Below are 6,358 nucleotides of genomic sequence, written 5' to 3'. Positions count from 1 at the left end.
CAACAAAAACAACTTGTTTGTCTTAGATAAAAGCCCTGCAAAGCAAGTAAAATAAAAATACACCACCAGGGGCGCTCTGGCATGGAAACGACGCTGCTAGTCTCAGCAAGAACGAGTTACAGAGAGCAGGCAACCATGGAGTACAAACTTCCGCGACGTGCTCTGGGTGGCTGTTTTGATTGGTTGCGCCAGGTGCCGTCATTGGGAGAGCGAAATAGGAGTGGGAAGCCCCGCCAAAATCGAGTTGAGGGCAGCGTTTTGTTTGCTTGTATTTTGAAATTTCTTCACTGAATAACTCCCGTTCCTGTGCATCGATTCCTGTAATTCTTTTTAAGTCAGCATCTGTGTGACATAAAGAACCCACCTGAAGTATTGCCAGCATCCCCCCAAGCAGTGTTTCGCAGCCCCTTTAAGAAAAAAACATTTCCACTCACTGCGCTGCCTGCATTTGGAACAACAAAACTGCACGTTTTCTGTAGATGAAGAATGATGTGCATGAGGCTCATTAGAGAAGAGTGGTGCGAGGTCAGGTGTTGCCTTTATTGCAGGTGGTAATAAACAGACTATGATTAAATAGGCCTCAGGTCCCTGGCCAGGAGTGAGGACAGGCTGTTTTTGATATACGCCATATTTGTTGAAGGGTGCTTGGCACAGGCGTAGCCTGCAAAAACAGACAAATGAAGACAAATGCACATCAGTTCAAGAATCAAAGCAACACTGTAAAGCACTACAAGAAATACAGCAGAAAATATAATTAAACGACTGCATGAATTAGGTTGGTGGAAAAATGCCTCAAGCAGTTATTTTTCAAGTGCACATACCTCTCACAGTGTGCATGAACTCTCAGTACTGCTTCAAACCAATGAATTAAAATGTTAGCATTAACTCTGCTGGTAATGCATCACTGACTTTACTACAACAGTGAGAACAGCAGGCTGTGCAGGAGCAAGGCCAACAGCAGCGCAACAAGTTATTACTGCAAAAAGATTGCGCAATGGCTTAAAACATTATTCAAGGCATACTGGCTATAGTGAAAGCATTTCAACTCGATGAAAATGGTACAATAGCATTGTTTTCATAACGATAAGCTCCGAAGGCAATGCTGCAATGGACAGATCGTAAGTGTTTGAACAGATTCCCGCCAGGGATTGAGTTTACCGTGACCACCTGCAAGCTTGCTGATATAGCGGCTCATTCTCATGTGTGTCTTCCAGGAGGGAGTTGTGAACAAGCATCGTGCTAAATAATAATGGTTGTGCCAAACACAAATATTTGTTTTTTTTTTACCAACGCATAATCCCTGCTAAGGCAGCCCTGAAACCATTAGAAAACAAAAACTCAAACGAAATGATATAACTTGAAGCAGCATATTCGTGATCAACACAGGGCAAATATGAACTTCTCATTCTACTCTCAGTGGCACCAGTAAAGTTTGTAGAAGAAAAAAGTCCTGTTTCGATTCCTGGTGTGCTGAGTCACGACAATCACTTTTCAGAAACACAAGTACTCACTTATGACTGCACTGAGCCGGATGGGGTTGAGCCCGTCTTTCTGCCCTTTTGTGGTCTTCCCACCAAACAAGGAGCGCCCCTAGCAGTGCCTCAGGCAGGAAGACGTGCCGCAAAAGCGCCCTTTTCCCAGTCCACCATGGCACATATTTAGCTGGTGGAGCACACTTTCTTCGACAAGGACGCCACCACCTATGTCCACCTGCACACACAAACTGATATTGTTTCAGCCTGAAAACAGAAGCACCATTAACTGACGTAGTTTAATGAGCTGAATCAGTTTTGTGAAAACCAAAGGAACTGTCTCACATATTCCCTGGGAACAATCTATCAGTTTTGCATAGTTTCATATTTTCCTTTAGTGCCCCTTTTAACTTTCAGTGCAGTGCTTCTGGCCTACCACCCCAGAGTTCGCCACTGCGCGCTTGCAGCCTCTTGCAACCAGGGCTGGCCAAGCAGGTGGGCTGGGCTGCGATTGGCAACCTCTCAACCTCTGCCAATCGCACAAGCCGGGAACATCACCTGCCGGGGCAGAGGCACATCGTTGCACCTACCCCATGGCGCAAGTGGTGGTGGGAGGACTCCCCACAAGATATGAATCTTTCCAAGTGTAGGAGGCATGGAGCGGGGTGGGTGAGAGGTGAAGTGAGAACAATAGCTTCACAGTGCGAGCATATCTAATACGTAATTGGCTTAGTCCTGCTAAATCGGCTGTACAGCCGCGTACTTGAGGCTTTGAGCGTGAACAAACAAGGCTAGTGCACAATATTCCACGCTTAGCCGAGCTAAACCGACCATCATTTTTTTTTCTGCCTCTGAGGAGGCAGTGCAGTTGGACCCTTGCGAATTTGCCCGGCCTGCCGTGGCACATGTTGAGCTGCATCAACACAGTATCCTCCATGACGACCCCGTTGCCTATTTCAGCCTTCACGCAAATTAATCTTGTTTCTGACTGAAAACAGAATCACAGTTAACAAATACAAGTTTAATAAACTGGATCAGTTTTGTGAGAACCGAAGAAACTACTCGTGTTTCCTGGGAGTAATCTATTTGTCTTCCATAGTTTGATATTTCCCTTTAGTGCGCTTTAATATTTTTCTACATCTGAGTAGGTAGTGCAGGTACTACGTACATCTCCAAGCGTATGCTTGGAGATGTACGTAGATGTACGAAGCGTATGCTTGGAGATGTACGAGCAACACAGCATACTCATGCTCATTTCCAATGAAGACTGATCTTCATCACGTTCCATCTCAGCCAGGGTGCTAGCTGCAGAGACAAGCTTCATGCGCTTTTTTTCAAGTGTGCTTGGCTTGCCTAGAAAGAGTAAGAGAGACATATTACTGCAGCTCAAACTTCATCCACAATAATGAAGGAAAACACGTTTTCAAAACCTTAAATTGCTCACCGATATGCAGAAGTTCTGCCAGTGCCGACCCTTTCCTTCCTGCCAGTGCACGTGCTGGATTGTGCCGCGCAGATCATCAAACGCACTCGCGTCTCTCATGAGCCGCAGACTGATTTCTAGGTCCGCTAAAGCTCGCAATGGATAAACATCCCATTTCGACTCCTTCGGCCATTTCACGAGGATGTGTGTCATGATTTAACACGTGCAAGAAATGCTCAGAATGCTCACAGGCTCACACGAGCCGCACCGCTAGCTACTGCAGCCACTGGTCGTTGCACTGACGATCGGCCTACCACGAAGGGTTAGTGTAGTATCGCCACGCTTCACAACGTAACACAATTCAACTGCTTAACATGTTACATGTTGTCATGACATTACAGAACTTTGCCGCATTAAGAGTATTAGTAGCGCAAATATATTTTGGCAAATAAACTGTCATTTGACAAAACAATAGGTACGAAACTGACACTCTGGCCATTTTGCTGATGCCCGTTGGTACTGACGGGCGTCAGCGTTATTGCAGTGGATGTGTTGCTGGCAATTGCTGACGTCCATTATTGTGAACCACTTATGTATCATTTGCGTGAATTCAGTTGTGGGTCCTGCTGAAGCGAAGTCCAAATGAGATGTGCAGCTGGCCTGGTCCTTGGGATAGCTAAGCACGGCAGTTACAGGAACTGCACTGAACCGCTGATCTGATGTTCATTTTTTTCTACGTTAGATGGATACCGATACGTTGGGCGCCGACCGTTCAGAAGCTGCTCGTGCAGTGAGTGGGGTAGGACCACCCCACAAAGCTAATGTCTCCTCGCGGCTGCGTGCACGAAACCCGTTTCGGCTCTTTCTTTTGTTGAGGGTCGGTGTCACAATGGCAGTGAGGCCTGAGGCTTTTCAGAGCTGCCTTCACCGTGTCAAAAGTGACACGACCACCGGACCGTGGTGTTGAGGGGGGGCGCACTTTGCTGCCCCACCCGTTTCTTTTTAACCTCGCATGAACTGAGCAGTCTCATTCAACTCAAGAAGTGGCTTTGTAATAAGGGAGTAATTACTCATTGACATCCACCCGAGCGCAGCCATACGGCTACAAAGGAAAGCTACATAGCTTTCTCAGAAACTTCGTAGCTAAAGAAAAATTCGTCGTGGTCCGGGGCTGAAACCCGGGACCACCGCTTCACCGGAGCAGTCGCTCTACCAACTGAGCTGACCGGGAAGGAAAGGTTTCGTTCACTCGAACTTTGCATTGCACAGCCGCCCGACTAGGAGGTGGGGTCCGCGTGGTTTTGAACAGGGTCAGCTGTGGTTAAGCGGGGAGAACGGATTTGTCTCCCCAAATAAACCCCACACAGTATGAGTACAAGCACGGAATTTGCACGATACCCATGTATATTAGTCTGATGAACTTTTGCATTTCTTCCGGAGTCACTTCTCTATACATCAGTTTCTCCAAAGTATGCATCCAGGCATATTTATTTGGGTTTGTAATTGTGGTGTTTGCGGGTCCCGGCAAGTAAGAAGCGATAAGAACACTGCGTAGTACTTTATTGGGCAACAGCTGAGATGCGTTCTCCCGGCGGCACTCATGCAGGTGCTCGCTTTTTGTAGAGCCACTCCTGACGTCACTTGGCGCGTCAACACGCGTCTCACTCGGTCCACACGAAACGCCGGCACGCGTCTCACGCGGCTCGCACAGAACGCCAGCCCACGTCTCACTTGCCTCGCACAGAACGCCAGCACGCGTCTCTCTCGGCTCGCACAGAATGGCGGCACGCGTCACTTCCTCCACCGCAATTTGGAGAGTCACGATGGCTGGTATCGGTCAGGCGGCTTCCTGACTCACTGAGGGTACCGCCTCGTAGAGCTGTTTCCGCTGACCACGGGTGCAGGGCTAGTTGCGGAGACAGCGGTTGATGAGGGTGGCGGACAATCTGAAAGTTCCGGATGACAGATGTCGGTCTCCTCCCCCACCGCAAATGGTGACGGCGTGTTCGCAGCTGAGGCTCGTAGCAAATGTTCCTTGTGTCGCCTCCACATGCAGGATCCGTGGGGTGTCTGCACCTTGACCTCGTACGACACTGGCCCGGTGCGCTGCTCGATAGTTGCTTTGAGCCATTTTGGTCCGCTCCTGAAATTGCGCACCAAAACTTGTTCAGCTTGTGCAAACGTCAGATCTCGTCCCAATCCAAGCGCAAAGTTTCGAACCACTCGCGTCCTAGAAGAGCTGGTCCGCCGTAGTCTACGACGTAGAACGGAAAGTCACAGACTTGATCCTTGTACCTTACGGCTGCTTTCAAAACACCGCAGGGCTGGATAACTTTTCCTGTGTACGTTTTCAGTCGCAGTTCCGTCGGGTTGAGTCTTAAAGGTGGTCTTAGTCTCTCGAACTGCTGCCTTGATATTACAGACACCGTAGCGCCTGTGTCTAACTCCATTCGCAAAGGTACACCTTGTATTTCGACATCGACGGTTATGGGACGCTGGCTTTTTCAGACAGCGTCTGGATGTTTCCTGAGTCGTTACTTTCATCAGTGCGTATCCACTTCCATGAACTCGTTGGATACTGCTTGGGACCACGGCAGGCACGCTGAACATGGCCTTTCTTGCCGCAGTTCGCACACTTATCTGCTATGTGCGGACAGGCGCGGGAAAAATGCTTGTCAGAGCCGCAGCTATAACACTCGAAAGAATGCTTTGTTTTAGCTGCGTCTTCAGCACTCATTTTATGGAAGTCGTCAACAGCTTCTCTAGCATGTGCTTCCTCAACATTCTTCTTAGCTTCTTCCAAAGCGAGTGCGCGTTCAACGGCTTTTTGGAACGTCAGCGTTTTGTCTTCGGCACATAAGTATCGCTGAATGTCGGTGCGGAATAAACCGCACACAAACCTGTCACGAAGCGATTCGTCCAAAAAGGTGCCGAATTCACAGGTCTGAGCTAGTTTTCTGAGCTCGGCTACGTACTGTGCGATGCTTTCATGCTGCAGCTGACATCTTCTGTGAAATTTTGCTCGCTCTTCGATCACAGACACTCTCGGGGTGAAGTGATTGCGAAGCAGTTCAGTTAGCTCATTGAACGTCTTTTCTGACGGCTTATCTGGTGCAGTCAGAGATTTCAAGAGGCTGTATGACTTCGGCCCAATGACGCTTAGCAAAGCATGCACCTTGAGGTCTTCTGGAACTTTGTTCACCGCGAAAAAGGAAATTAGGCGTTCTTCGTAAGATAGCCAGTCACTCACAGTTTGTCGAAGGCTTCTACTTGACCAGTCTGACTGGAGGCTGCCATCTCAGACGTCTTGTCGGTTTTCGTCGTAAGTGCGGTTGAATCCAGCATTGCTCTTCAGACTATTGCCTCGGTACTTCGTTGTCCAGCTTCAGCGCTTCTTTTCTGCGTCTTGCCTTGCTTCTACCATCCTCCTCGCCAGTTGTGGTGTTCGCGGGTCCCGGCAAGT

The 6,358-nt window shown here is 48.6% G+C and overlaps 1 pseudogene; it reads right to left on the bottom strand.

Moving 5' to 3' along the window:
- Nucleotides 1-569: 569 nt before the first annotated feature.
- On the bottom strand, nt 570-5,971 carry LOC149361129 (uncharacterized; annotated as a pseudogene).
- Between the last annotated feature and the right edge of the window lie 387 nt (nt 5,972-6,358).

This window comes from Amblyomma mixtum, chromosome 2 (assembly GCF_055824585.1).
Source record: "Amblyomma mixtum isolate Tamu chromosome 2, ASM5582458v1, whole genome shotgun sequence".
NCBI classification, from domain to species: domain Eukaryota; kingdom Metazoa; phylum Arthropoda; class Arachnida; order Ixodida; family Ixodidae; genus Amblyomma; species Amblyomma mixtum.
Note: the sequence above shows the minus strand (reverse complement) of the source record. Positions and strands in the feature narration are given on the sequence as shown.